The sequence below is a fragment of the Hordeum vulgare genome, chromosome 1H (genome assembly GCF_904849725.1).
Source record: "Hordeum vulgare subsp. vulgare chromosome 1H, MorexV3_pseudomolecules_assembly, whole genome shotgun sequence".
Classification (NCBI taxonomy): Eukaryota; Viridiplantae; Streptophyta; class Magnoliopsida; order Poales; family Poaceae; genus Hordeum; species Hordeum vulgare.
In genome coordinates, this window is record NC_058518.1 from 170,910,317 (window position 1) to 170,926,438 (window position 16,122).

Consider the following 16,122-nt stretch of genomic DNA (forward strand, 5'->3'; position numbering starts at 1 on the left):
AACCCTAGCCTTGCACGGACACCAAGGGGGTTTATATGGAGGAGGAGGAGGCGAGGGACGCGCGCCTCGACGTCCGTGACAGCATTGCTCGCTGTCTCTTTGTTCTTTGAAGAAGACTGACGGAGGAGGAGGAAGGGGAACGCCACCTACACGAGAAAGGGCCACGCTCGACACGGAGTTGGTTTGGGCCATGCACGGGGAGAAAGCCCACTAGGTGGCGCCAGATAGGAAAAAAGAAAATCCTCTGGGGTTTTCTAATTTAAAACAAACAGATAAAATAAATAAAGCAAAGGCAAATTTGTTGGAGTTAAAAATAAAACAAAATACCCCTGGTCATAAGGGAATTATGACCCATTTAAATAAAAAGAAAAAGGGATTTTTGGAGCAAGTAAATATTTACAAAACAGAATTTATTTGATCTGTTTGGTGAATATTTGCGGCTTTTAAACATAGTTTCAAAACAGCGAATTCATAGCATCACATCCACCACAAATAAAACTAAAGCATGGGCATTTTTGAAACAAGGATGGAGCAAGAGAATCTTGGGCTTGAGATAAATAGAGAGGGAGAAGTTTTTGAATCCTATTTGAAACTAACATAGATGAAACCTACTTCAAGCAACACCCACATCATTCACATACCAACATCACATCATCACATGACACACCACATACATGGATCACAAGTACAACAAATACAAATAGGCATGGATGAATGGATGCATGAATGCAAGGGTAGGCAAGGTAACATCACATGAAATGACACATGCATATAACTCTCATGGCACTGACATGATGGACCCACATGCAGAAGGTTCCAATAAAGAAAAGTTACACTCTTGGGGCATTACAAACTCTCCCACACTACAAAAAGATCTCGACCCGAGATCTAAGACTGAAAGAACTCTGGGAATTCAGAGCGGAGGTGATCCTCGCATTCCCAAGTGGCCTCTTTATTGGAATGGTGTGACCATTGCACCTTGAGAAATTTGACAGTCTTGTTAAGGGTCTTGCGCTCAGTCGCCTCGAGAACTGCAACTGGATGCTCACGATAGGATAGGTCGGGTTGAAGGTCGATGTCTTGAAGATGAACAGTGCGCTCGGGAGTCTTGAAGCATCTCCGGAGCTGAGAGACATGGAACATGTCATGCACGTTTGCAAAGTTTGACGGGAGCTCGAGTTGGTACGCAAGATCGCCTCTCTTGCCAACAACTCTGAAAGGACCAACGAAACGAGGCGCAAGCTTGCCTTTGATGCCAAAGCGTTGTGTACCCTTCATAGGGGACCCCTTGAGATAGACGAAGTCATCAAGCTCATAAGACATGTCACGATGCTTGCTGTCATAATAGCTCTTCTAACGGGACTGCGCTGCTCTGGGATTATCCCGAATGACCCGACACATATCTTCAACTTCTTCTATCAAGTCATTCCCAAGAATCTGACGCTCGCCGGTCTCGGACCAGTTGAGCGGGGTATGGCACTTCCTGCCATAGAGAATCTCAAACGGAGCTTTGCCTGAACTAGCTTGGTAACTGTTGTTATACGAGAACTCAGCGAAAGGCAGGCAGTCTTCCCACTTCATGCCAAAAGAGATAACACAGGCTCTCAGCATATCCTCAAGGACCTGATTGACTCTCTCCACTTGACCACTAGTTTGAGGATGAAAAGTTGTGCTGAATCGTATCTTCGTGCCCATCGCAGACTGAAAAGAGTCCCAGAACTTGGAAGTGAAGATACTTCCGCGATCCGAAGAAATCATCATAGGCACGCCGTGCAAAGACACTATCCTGGAAGTGTACATCTCTGCAAGCTAAGCAGCAGAGATGGATTCCTTGACTGGAAGAAAATGAGCCACTTTACTCAACTTGTCGATGACGACGAAGATGGCATCATTACCTTTCTTGGACTTCGGAAACCCGGTGACGAAATCCATCTCAATATGATCGAACTTCCACTCGGGAATGGGAAATGGATGCAAAAGACCTGCTGGACGTTGATGCTCTGCTTTCACCCTTTGACATACATCACATTCATTTACGAACTGAGCAATCTCACGCTTCATGCGAGTCCACCAGAAGGTCTATTTCAAGTCCAGGTACATCTTGGAGCTTCCTGGATGTATAGAGAGCAAGGAGTTATGAGCTTCTTCCATGATTACCTTTCTGAGATCACCTTTCGAAATGACAAGACGATCCTCAAAGAACAACGTGTCTCTAGCATCAACACTGAAGCACTTATATTTGGGAAGTCCCTTTGCCAAGCCAACCTTGACTTTCTTCACCATTGCATCAAGAAGTTGTGTTGCTCGGGCCTGATCTTCCAAGGTAGGAGAGATTTGAAGATTTGCAAGAAATCCGTGAGGTACTAACTGAAGGTTGAGCTTTATGAATGATTCACAAAGGTCACGCTGGAGAGGTTTCAGAATGAGAGTGTTGCAGTAAGCCTTCTGATAACCCACAAGTATAGGGGATCGCAACAATTTTCGAGGGTAGAGTATTCGACCCAAATTTGTTGATTCGCCAAACGGGAAGCGAAAGAATATTCTCAAGTATTAGCAGCTGAGTTTGTCAGATTCAACCACACCTGAAAGATTAGTGTCTGCAAGCAAAGTATCAGTAGCAAAGTAGTATGATAGCCACGGTGTCAGAAACAGAATTGTTGACAGCAGACTATTCCTAACTGTTGTATCAATGGCGCCAGTAAATAACACGTGGACGGGGGACTATTCTTCCCCGGCAACGGCTCCAGAAAAGTGTTGGAACAAGTAGCAGCAGAGTAACAGCAGTAGTGACAGCAGTAGCAAGGAACAACAGTAGTGACAGCAGTAGCAACAGCAGTAGTAAAAGCAGAGTAACAGCAGTAGCGACGGCAATAGCAGCAAAGTAACATAGCAAGGACCAGTAGTAAAAGACTCGTAGGCAGTGGATCGAATGATGGATGAGTATACCGGATGTGATTCATCATGTAACAGCTATAACACGGAGAGATAAGTAACTAGCTCTCGTTCGTCAATCTAATGTAGGCATGTATTCCGTATGTAGTCATACGTGCTTAGGGAAAAGAACTTGCATGACATCTATTGTCCATCCCCCCCCCCCCCCCCGTGGCAGTGGGGTCCTAATGGAAACTACGGGATATTAAGGTTCTCCTTTTAATAAAGAACCGGACCAACGCATTAACACGTGGTGAATACATGAACTCCTCATACTATGGTCATCTCTGGGAGTGGTTCCAGCTATTGTCACTCCGGGGTTGCCGGGTCATAACACATAGTAGGTGACTACAACTTGCAAGATAGGATCTAAAACACACATATATTGGCGACAACATAATAGGTTCAGATCTGAAATCATGGCACTCGGGCCCTACTGACAAGCATTAAGCATAGCCAAGTAGTAGCAACATCAATCTAGAACATAGTGGATACTAGGGATCAATCCCCGTCAAAAACTAACTCGATTACATGATAGATCTCATCCAACTCATCACCGTCCAGCAAGCCTACGATGAGATTACTCACGAATGGTGAAGCCCCTCTCCGGAGCCCGAAACAGACTCCAGATCTGCCCTCCAGATGAAGAACAGGAGGTGGCGGTGCCTCCGTATCGTAAAACGCGATGAAACCTTCTCTCTGATTTTTTTTCGGGCGAGAAGGAATAAATAGAGCTGAGTTTGGGGGTGGTGGAGCCACGTGGGCCCCACAAGCCCTCACGGCACGGCCTAGGGGGGTGGTCGCGGCCTGTGGGCTTGTGGCCCACTCGTCCACCTCCTCTGGTGGATCTTTGCGCAGGTATTTTTCTTTATTCCAGAAAAATTCTCCGTAAATTTTCAGGACATTCCGAGAACTTTTATGTCTGCACAAAAACAACACCATGGCAATTCTGCTAAAAACAGCGTTAGTCGGGGTTAGTTTCATTCAAATCATGCAAATTAGAGTCCAAAACAAGGGAAAAAGAGTTCGGAAAAGTAGATACGACGTAGATGTATCAACTCCCCCAAGCTTAAAGCATTGCTTGTCCTCAAGCAACTCAGTTGACAAACTGAGAGAGACAAAATAAAAACTTTGACGAACTCTGTTTGATCTTGTTGTTGCAACTATGTCTAACTCATACCAGAATTTCAGCAAGATCACAAGCAAACCACATAAGCAAATGACATGTAGGTCTCACAGTAAACTCATATCAATGGCATAATCAACTAGCGAGCAAATAATAATAAGTCACGAACGTCTACACTTCAATCAAAACAACATGAAGCAGTACGAATAGATGGTATCTCGCTAGCTCTTTATGAGACCGCAAAACATAAATGCAGAGCACCTCCAAAGACCAAGGGCTGACTGAACATTGTAATTCAAGGCAATGAAGATCTAGTCAGAGTCATACTCAACACAGTTAAAAGCAAAGCATAAAAATGACAGAGGTGCTCTCTAATTGGTGCTTTTGTAAGACGAGGATGACTCAACAGGAACATAAATAGACAGGCCCTTCGCAGAGGGAAGCATTGATTTGCAGAGGTGCCAAAGCTCAAGCTTTGAAAACAGAGATAGTAACTTTGGGTGGCATGCTTTCATTGTCAACGCAATGACTAGGAGTTCTCAACATCTTCCACGCTACAAATGCTATAGGCGGTTCCCAAACAGAAAAGTAAAGTTTTGACACCCCACCACCAATCAATCACACTCCACGGCTAGCCGAATCCTCGGGTACCGTCCATACCAACATCAATCCTAGGGGAGTTTTGTTTGCAATTATCTTTTTGATTTGAGCATGGAACTGGGAATTCCAATTACCGGCCCCTTTCTCGTGAATGATAGTGAATAAACACATATCGAGGATAACACGCCTAGCATGGAAGATACCAATAGCCCCTGTCACCACATGAGCGGTTCGGGCATGCAAAACAGATTATTTCTTGAAGATTTAGAGAGTGGCACATGCAAATTTACTTGGAACGGCAAGTAGATACCGCACATAGGTAGGTATGGTGGACTCATATGGAACAACTTTGGGTTTATGGAAGTGGATGCACAAGCAGTATTCCCGCTTAGTACAAGTGAAGGCTAGCAAAAGACTGGGAAGCGACCAACTAGAGAGCGACAACAGTCATCAAAATGCATTGAGATTAACTAACATTGAGTGCAAGCATGAGTAGGACATAAATCACCATGAGCATGAACATCATAGAGGCTATGTTGATTTTGTTTCAACTACATGTGTGAACATGCGCCAAGTCAAGCCACTTGAATCATTCAAAGGATGATACCATCCTATCACACTACATCATAGTCATCTCAACATTCATGTGGGCATCCAAGACAAACCATTATAAGCTCCTACCTAAGTAAGCATGGCATAAGCAACTATGATATCTAAGTTGTCATTGCAAACATGTTTCTCTCACAACAAAGCTGAATCAGGCACGATGAGCTAGTCATATTTACGAAAACAAAATAGATCGAGTTCATACCAGCTTTTCCAGGCTCAGTCACTTCATCATATATCGTCATTATTGCCTTTCACTTGCACGACCGAACGATGTGAACAATAATAAGCGTGCTCATGCATTGGACTAAAGCTGGAATCTGCAGGTAAACACAAAGGAGAAGACCAAGTAATATGGCTCTATGAAAGCTAAACAGGTATGCATGCAAGAGCCACTAAACATTGTAACCAATATCTTCTACCTTGACCCAAAGAAAAAGAAAACTATTTACACGGGAAAGCTCCCAACAAGCAAAAAAGAAGAAAAAGAAAATCTTTTGGGGTTTTCTCAAACTAGACAGACACACGAAAAGAAAATGAGAAAAGGAAAATAAACTAGCATGGATGATACAGTGGCAAAGTGTGAACACCGGCTAACAAAGTGAAAGCATAAGCAAGAATGTAAAGTCGGTGAGAACACGTACTCCCCCAAGCTTAGGCTTTTGTCCTAAGTTGGTCGACTCCCAAGGAGGGAAATAACCAGCTCCAAGATACTCCGGAGTGGACTGAGGATGCCACTGCTGTGTGAGCTCCTCTGGCTCCCACTGATAAACTGGCGTCTGGTACTCAACTGGTGGCTCGGGCACGGGCACCTGTGGTTGGGCTAGGCCCCAATATGCATAGATGTTCGAGGGCATAATAATGTACCTGCCTTCATGAAGATTGAACAAAGAAGGAGCAGGCAAAGTAATAGTCTCACGAGTACCCTGACTAAATACCAGGTTATAAATCATCCTTCTATTTATATCTCTATCAAGAAAGTCATGGCAAACCATGCTATCATAATCTAGATATCTCTCGGGAAGAAGAACCTCTTCTTCCTCCTCCAGTCTAATGGGTATCTCAAAGTGTCTGGCAAGATAGGTAGCATAGATACCTCCATAGACAACACCTTTAGAACGGTTCAGGTTCAACCGTTGAGCTACTATAGCGCCCAAGCTATAAGTTTTATCGTTTAAAGGGCTTTGCGCAAGACCGCAAGATCTGGGGAACTAAGTGACCCAGCTTTCCCACGGCCAATCAAACATTTTCTCACAAAAAGTGAGAAGTACCGAAGCACGGGAAAATGAATGCTAGCAGCTCTAGCACAAGACACTCCTCTCTCCTCTCCTACAACAATTGTACCGATGAAAGCTTCCAAGTCACGTGGACGAGGTTCATGAATATCCCCAAAGTAAGGTAATTTGCAAACATTGCAAAAATCTTGGAGTGACATGCGTTGGGGGATATCATAAAGTTTGAACTCAACCATAGGAGGATTCTTCCTCGGATAGAAGTTAAAGCTTTGTACGAAGATATTAGTGAGGAGGAGGTATTGTGGACACTTATCTTCAACGAAGGCGGTAAGGCATGCGTTTTCCACCAAGTGATAAAAGTCCTCATAAATTCCAGCGGCGCGTAAGAACACGTCGCTTGGCCACTCACACGCTCGAACTTCTGCGACTCGGGGTACCAAATACTTGGGCTTCTTCTCACTCCCATCATCCTTGCGGTCACGGCTTGAAGAGCCTCTCAAGAACCTCCTCATATTTCCTTTCCCTATCTCTGAAAATTTCTGAAATTTTTAGTGATTCTAAGGAAAGGTGAACAAGGCCCTAACGAAACTCGTAGCAAATACTCCAACAAGTGCCTAGAGACCCTATTACGCATCAAAACTACTTGGGACCAGCTAAAATCAGCATGCAAAGCTCAAGAACATGGTCACCAAGGCAGCAAAAATACACGGAGTATAAGGCACTAGAGCAAAAACTAATTGGACCAATGGAGGGGTCACTTACCAAGGAGTAATTTCCCCAAAACAGTTCGGAGAATGGTGATTTGAGCAAAGAGATCGAAAATCCCAGCAAGAGGAGCAAGAACACGGGTTTGAGCTACGAAACGATTTTTTCTGGAGGTAGGAGAAGGAGATAAGAGCAAGAAGGAGTGGAGGGGGTGCCTGTGGGCCCCACAAGCCTGGGTGGCGCGGCCAGGGGGTGTCCGCGCCCCAAGGGCTTGTGGCCCACTAGTGCAGCCCCCAGACAAGCTCTTTGTCTTGGAATTTTTCAAAAATTCCAGAAAAAATCATACTTGATTTTCAGGACGTTCGGAGAACTTTTATTTTCGGGGTACTTTTCTACCGGACGCTAAAACAGAAAACATGGAAAACTAAACGAAATCTATCATTTTTCTTCTAAGCAACCGAAGGTGGAAGCTTGGAACATAGGTTCGTGACTCCTCGATTCATCCATCTCATGGTCATCGAAATAAATCCGTCACTGAGGTTGATCAAGTCTCTTTGACAAAAAAAAATCGAATCGCAAAAGAGAATGGAGAATTCTCGAATAGTCACTAGGTCACCTCAATGGGGATGTGTATCTCCCCAACAAGCAAATCATACTTCATCTTGACATGAGGAATAGGGCATTCAAAGCTCCCAATAAGAATCGATGAAGTTTTTTCGATAGCATTGATGCAATGTACTCGATATTGTTTCTTCGAAAAGTGCACCGTATGCTCATTACCGTTGACATGGAAAGTGACATTGCCTTTGTTGCAATCTATAACAGCCCCTGCAGTGTTTAAAAAGGGTCTTCCGACGATGACCGTCATGGCATCATCCTCGGGAATATCCAAGATAACAAAGTCTGTTAAGATAGTGGTGTTAGCAACCACAATAGACACATCCTCGCAAATGCCAATAGGGAAAGCAGTTGATTTGTCTGCCATTTGCAGAGAGATTTCAGTGGGTGTCAACTTATCATGTTCAAGCCTACAATAAAGATAGAGAGGCATAACACTAACACCGGCTCCAAGGTCGCATAAAGCAGTTCTACGTAGTTGCCTTTAATGGAGCAAGGTATAGTGGGCACACCGGGATCACCTAGTTTCTTAGGAGCTCCACCCTTGAAGGTATAATTAGCAAGCATGGTGGAAATCTCAACCTCAGGTATCCTCCTCTTATTAGTCACAATATCCTTCATGTACTTAGCATACGGAGACATCTTGAGCATATCCGTCAAACGCATTTCCAGAAAGACAGGTCTGATCATTTCAACAAATCGCTCAAAATCCTCATCATCGTTTTTCTTGGATGGTTTGGGAAGAAAGGGCATGGATTTCTGAATCCATGGTTCCCTTTCTTTACCATGCTTCCTAGAAGTGAAGTCATTCTTATCATATCTCTTATTCTTAGGCTATGGGTTATCAAGATCAACAGGTTCAATCTCCACATCCTTATCGTTGCTAGGTTGAGCATCTTCATGAACATCACTATTGATATTATCATTAGGCTCATGTTCATCATCAGATTGTGTTTCAGCATCAGAGACGGAGACATCGTTTGGACTCTCAGGAGTAGCAGCAACAAGGTTGCTAGCATGCACATCCCTATCATCTTTCTTCTTCTTTCTAGGATGACTAGGTGCATCAGTGCTAACTCCTTGAGAATCTTGTTCAATTCTCTTTGGATGACCCTTAGGATACAAAGGTTCCTGGGTCATTCTACCGCCTCTAGTAACGACTCTGACAGAATTTTCATTCAACTCATTGAGCAAGTCATTCTGAGCTTTAAGTACTTGTTCTACCTGAGTAGTAACCATAGAGGCATGTTTACTCAGAAGCTTAAGATCATTGACGTTTCTGTCCACACAAGCACTTAAATGACTAAGCATACGAGCATTATTTTCCAATTGTCTGCTAACGTAATCATTGAAACTCTGTTGTTTGGCAACAAAGTTATCAAATTCATCCAGGCATAAGCTAGCAGGTTTATCAAAAGGAATATCACTCTCATCAAACCTACGCAAAGAATTAACTTCTACTACCTGTATCGGGTTATCGAGACCATGGATCTCTTTGATAGGTGGTAGATTTTTGACATCTTCAGATTTAATGCCTTTCTCTTACATAGATTTCTTGGCTTCTTGCATACCTTCAGGACTGAGGAATAGAATACCTCTTTTCTTTGGAGTTGGCTTAGGAGGTGGTTCGAGAATAGTCCAAGCATTCTTATTGCACAAGATGTTATTCAGTAGAATCTCAGTTTGTTCTACGGTTCGTTCCCTAAAAACACAACCAATACAACTATCTAGGTGGTCTTTGGAAGCATTGGTAAGTCCATTATAGAAGATATCAAGTATTTCGTTCTTCTCAAGAGGGTGATCAGGCAAAGCATTCAGTAGCTGGATGAGCCTCCCACAAGCTTGTGGGAGACTCTCTTCATCTTGAGCAAAGTTGTATATTTCCTGCAAGGCAGCTTGCTTCTTATGGGCAGGGAAATATTTTTCAGAGAAGTAGTAGACCATATCCTGGGGGCTACGCACACAACCAGGAGCAAGAGAAGTGAACCAGGTCTTAGCAAAATCCTTTAGCGAGAAAGGAAACAGCTTGAGGATATAGTAGTGGCGGATCTTTTCCTCACTAGTGAATAGTGTGGCTATATCATGCAATTTGGTAAGATGGGTACAACCGTTTCAGACTCATAACCGTGAAAAGGATCAGATTCGATCAGAGTGATTAACTTAGGGTCGACAGAGAATTCATAATCCTTATCGGTCACAAAGATAGGCGAAGTAGCAAACTTCGGGTCGTATTTCATCCTAGCGTTCAGAGATTTTTCTTTCCACTTGCGCAGTAATTTCTCAACATCATAGCTATCCTTACACGCAAGAAAGTCCTCAGCTATCTCTCCCTCCATAACATAGCACGTATCAGGCATAACACGCAATTCAGGCATAGTAGCAGGTTCTACTTCAATAGTATCAGCAGTTTCAGAAGTATCATCACATCTAGCAGCAACTCTAGCAATTTGTGCATCAAGGAATGCATCTAGTGGCAAAGCAGTATCACGCATAGCATCATCAGGCATAGCATCAAGCATAGCATCATCAGGCATAGTATCAACCATAGCATCATCATAAGCATCATGGGCAGCAGAAGTAGCATCATCAAGCACAGGCGACATATCAAGATTTCTAGCAGGAGGCGATGTCGCAAACTTACTCAAAACTGAAGGTGAATCAAGTGCAGAGCTAGATGGCAATTCCTTACCTGTCCTCGTAGTTGAAGGCAAAATTTCAGTTCTTCGATCTTTCGGATTCCTCATAGTGACCAGCAGACGTCAATCCCAAGTGACTCGGAAAATATAGTTGTGCTTCCCCGGCAACGGTGCCAGAAAAATGTCTTGATAACCCACAAGTATAGGGGATCGCAAGAGTTTTCGAGGGTGGAGTATTCGACCCAAATTTTTTGATTCGCCAAAGGGGAAGCGAAAGAATATTCTCAAGTATTAGCAGCTGAGTTTGTCAGATTCAACCACACCTGAAATATTAGTGTCTGCAAGCAAAGTATCAGTAGCAAAGTAGTATGATAGCAACGGTGTCAGAAACAGAACTATTGACGACAGACTATTCCTAACTGTTGTATCAATGGCGCCAGTAAATAGCACGTGGACGGGGGACTATTCTTCCCCGGAAACGGCTCCAGAAAAGTCTTGCAACAAGTAGCAGCAGAGTAACAGCGGTAGTGACAACAGTAGCAAGGAACAGCAGTAGTGACAACAGTAGAAGCAACAGTAGTAACAACAGAGTAACAGCAGTAGCGACAGCAGTAGCAGCAAAGTAACGTAGCAAGGACCAGTAGTAAAAGACTCGTAGGCAGTGGATCGGTGATGGATGAGTATACCGGATGTGATTCATCATGTAACAGCTATAACGAGAGATAAGTACCTAGCTCCCGTTCGTCAATCTAATGTAGGCATGTATTCCGTATGTAGTCATACGTGCTTAGGGAAAAGAACATGCATGACATCTATTGTACATCCCTCCCGTGGCAGCTGGGTCCTAATGGAAACTACGGGATATTAAGGTTCTCCTTTTAATAAAGAACCGTACCAACGCATTAACACGTGGTGAATACATGAACTCCTCATACTATGGTCATCTCCGGGAGTGGTTCCGGCTACTGTCACTCCGGGGTTGCCGGGTCATAACACATAGTAGGTGACTACAACTTGCAAGATAGGATCTAAAACACACATATATTGACGACAACATAATAGGTTCAGATCTAAAATCATGGCACTGGGCCCTAGTCACAAGCATTAAGCATAGCCAAGTAGTAGCAACATCAATCTAGAACATAGTGGATACTAGGGATCAATCCCCGTCAAAAACTAACTCGATTACATGATAGATCTCATCCAACTCATCAACGTCCAGCAAGCCTACGATGAGATTACTCACGAATGGTGAAAAGCATCATGGAATTCTCGATGGAGAAAGGTTGATGATGATGATGATGGCGACGATTTCCCCTCTCCGGAGCCCAAAACGGACTATAGATCTGCCCTCCAAATGAAGAAGAGGAGGTGGCGGCGCCTCCGTATCGTAAAACGCGATGAAACCTTATCTCTGATTTTTTTTCCAGGCGAGACGGAATAAATAGAGCTGAGTTTGGGGGCGGTGGATCCACGTGGGCCCCACAAGCCCTCACGGCGCGGCCTAGGGGTGGCCGCGGCCTGTGGGCTTGTGGCCGATTGGTCCACCTCCTTCGGTGGATCTTTGCGCAGGTATTTTTCTTTTATACCAGAAAAATTCTCCGTAAATTTTCAGGACATTCCGAGAACTTTTATTTCTGCACAAAAACAACACCATGGCAATTCTGCTGAAAACAGCATTAGTACGGGTTAGCTCCATTCAAATCATGCAAATTAGAGTCCAAAACAAGGGCAAAAGAGTTCGAAAAAGTAGATACGACGGAGACGTATCACCTTCCTGCTCAAAGCATCTGCCACGACATTAGCTTTGCCTGGCGTGTACTCAACGCTCGGATTAAAATCTTGGAGCATTTCCACCGAACGAGTTTGCCGAAGATTCAGGTTAGGCTTGGTGAAGATGTACTTGAGACTCTTGTGATCGGTGAACACTTCAACCTTTAGTTCCAACAAGAGGTGTCTCCAAGTCATCAGAGCATGTACCACTGCTGCTAGCTCAATAGCATGCACAGGATAATTCTTCTCCGCTGGCTTCAACTGCTTGGAGGTATAAGCAACCACTTTCTTCTCTTGCATTAGAACTGCACCAAGACCTTGAAGAGAAGCGTCGCAGAACACTTGGTAGGGTTTGGAATCATCAGGAGGAACCAAGACTGGAGTAGAGGTGAGCTTCTCTTTGAGTGTGTCGAAGGCCAACTGACACTCTCGAGACCAAGCATACTTCACACCCTTCTGAAGAAGATTTGAGAGAGGCTTAGTAATCTTGGAGAAGTTCTCAACGAACCTTCTACAATAGCTTGCAAGCCCGAGAAAACTTCGAAGTTGCTTCACATTCTGTGGAGGCTCCCACTCAACAATGTCTGCACCTTCGACGGATCAACTTTGATGCCCTCGGCAGAGATGATGTGACCAAGATAGACGACTTCTTTCAACCAGAACTCACACTTGAAAAACTTGGCATAGAATTTGTGCTCTCTCAGCTTATCAAGCACCAGCCTGAGATGTTCTTCATGTTCTTCCTCAGTTTCTGAAAAGACCAGAATATCATCGAGATAAAGCAAGACGAACTCATTCTTGAACGGAGAGAATATGTAGTTCATCATTCGACAAAATGTTGGAGGAGCATTTGCCAGACCAAAATACATGACCGTATACTCATACAAGCCAAAACTAGTCCTGAAAGAAGTTTTCGGAATATCCTCTTCGTGAATGCGAATTTGATGATAGCCCATTCTGAGATCGAGCTTGGAGAAGATCTTAGCCCCTTTCAACTGTTCGAACAACTCATTTATGTTCGGAAGTGGATACTTGTTTATGATTGTCTTCTTGTTCAATGGACGGTAATCGACACACAACCGATCCGTGCCATCCTTCTTCTTGACAAACAGAACTCCACAGCCCCAAGGAGACGAGCTCGATCTGATCAGACCCAAACGCTCATGTTCATCGAGTTGTCTCTTAAGTTCCTTCAGCTCTTCTAGACCCAATTTGTATGGACGTTTGAACACAGGCTCAGTACCTGGTTCAAGCTCAATAACAAATTCAACTTCTTGGTGCGGAGGCATTCCTAGCAGCTCTTTTGGAAACACATCTTCATATTCGCAGACCACTAGGACTTGCGAAATAGGATTAATCTCACCCTTTTCATTCAAAGAGAACAGACGGATTGTATCATCGCGCACCGCGAATATAATCACGTCCTCTGAAGAGTGAGTAAGCTTCACTTCTTTAGCTTCACAATCAATCGATGCCTTGTTCATGGCCAACCAGTCCATACCAAGGATCAAATCAATGTCGGAATTTCCCAAGACAATAGGAGACGCCAGAAAAGAATAACTCATCTTGACAGAAACATTCGGAAGCACCATGTGGGAATTCATGATCTTGTCGGGAGACACAATTGATAGAGGCTTAGGCAAATCACGAGTTGAGAACCCATGCTTAAATGAGAATGGCCTTGAGATAAACGAATGCGATGCACCAGAATCAAACAACACTTTAGGAGGAATATCATTAACGAGGAGGTTACCCATGATCACATCTGATGAGTTTTCTGCCTCAGTCGCATTCACCATGTTGACTCGAGCAGACCTGGGGTTGAACTTCACGAGAGCATTGCTTGGAGGTTTGCCTGGAGGAGGAGGCAGAAGACGGAGCCGAGAAGTGCACTTGTTGGCATAGTGACCCTTCTGCCCACACTTGTGACAAGTAACATCTTCTCGCTGATGGTACTGTGTCTGAGGAGGCCCTTGCTTCTGCTGCTGGAATCTCTGCTGGAAAGCTGGGTTGGGTGGGTGGGAAGAACCACGGCCACCAGAATGCTTGAACTGCTGCGTGTGCCGAGGAGGAGGAGGAGACACCCAATACTTTTGTTGCTTCTGAACCACCTGAGTAGAAGACGAGCTAGAATCTCTGAAGCGCTTCTTAGAATTCTCCACCCTGAGCAAAGCTGCCTCAGCCCTGAGAGCTAAGTTGTAGAACTTATCGAACTCCTCAGGATTGTGCAAAGCGAGAGCTAACTGCAAATTTTCTTTCAAGCCACCTCTGAACTGATAAATCTTGCTCTTCTGATCAAGGATATCCTGCAAGGCGTATCGGGCTAGCTCGTGGAACTCGACGTTGTACTTGTACACGGAGTTACCACCTTGCTTCAAGCGCCTGAACTTCTCACGCATTTCCTCCACGAAGCTGGACAGAATGTAGTGGGGTCTGAAGTCACGGCCGAACTCATCCCAAGTGATCACTCTAGCACCCCTAGAATCCTTCAACTGTTGCCACCAGAGAGATACTTGCCACTTCAGCTGGAATGTTGCAAACTTGACAAAATCCTCAGGACGAACATTGTTGCATTCAAAGTGCTTGTTCATGTCGCGGATCCAATCCTCAGCATCAAACGGCTGATCACAGGAAGTGAAAGTCTTCGGCTGATTTGACAAGAACTGACTCAGATTAGCAAATTGATTGCCCCCATGCTGGAAATTGCCTTGCTGCTGATTAGTCCTCTCTTGCAACAACTGTATCAGCATATGAGTGTTTGCATTTGTAGCAGCCATCACCGCTTGCCAAGCCTCTGCAGGAGGAGGTGGCGGAGGAGGAGGAGTCTCCGGAGGAGGAGGTGGTGGCGGCACATCCTCACGACCTAGATTCTGACGAGTTCGTGGAGCCATCCTGAAGACGGACAACACATTAGCCCACAGAATAAATTGAAGGTATAGCTGAATCAAAAAGGCAGGAATATCTGAACAAGAATATTAGCAATGCACTCGAAAAAAATAGTAAGAATGCTTCCTCAAAGTGAGTGTCGACAAAATTCTTATGAAGACCACTTGCCAACAAGTATGATCTAGAACTGCTCGGAACAAACACATGATCGAGATTTCATCTGATATCTTCGTGGATAAGATCGCACGGGCTCGAATTTATAGTAGCCATCCTGTGCAAGGTAGTGCACACGACTTACGAAGTATCCCCAAGTCGAAGCAAGCTACAAGGACTCTTTAAGAAACAACGAGAACCATTGTAAGACGACCGTGAACGAACATACCCACTAAATGTCGAATCCCAACCTCACATCATGCATCTGTAGGAAGATTGTCCTATAAGTCACTACTTGATATCCCACCTATGAATTCCCGAAATATCTGGTCATGCAATCTGGTATACGGATACAAGGAGTAATAATCACACAACTCCTATACTAACCCGTCCACTATATCACATCCGTCAACACATAACCAGAATCTCGGACCTTCATCTACAACAGACCCTCGTGATCACAACGATACAAAGTATGGCAGTATTCCCGAACAATCTGCACCAGTACTGGGGACATCGGGGTTATCTCGCCACTACTAGTATTGAAGCAATTACGAACATCCTTCGTTCTGAGATACTCAGAAATATGAATGATGGCGATGTGCACAAGAATCCCCTGGAGCTCAACTCCCCGGAAGAAATCAAGGCAGATAGGAGGCACCAAGACAGAACTCCGTCACATCGATATCATATAGATTTCAAAAATACCCGCATGATCCTAAAAAAATTGAGCGAGAAGAGGAGTAGAATTAATATTTCCTAAGTCGGGAACCTCACCAGATCATGGAAGAGGAGAAAAAAGAATCCTACTCTCCGATATAACTAAGACTCAAAACATTTTACTAGACTCGAC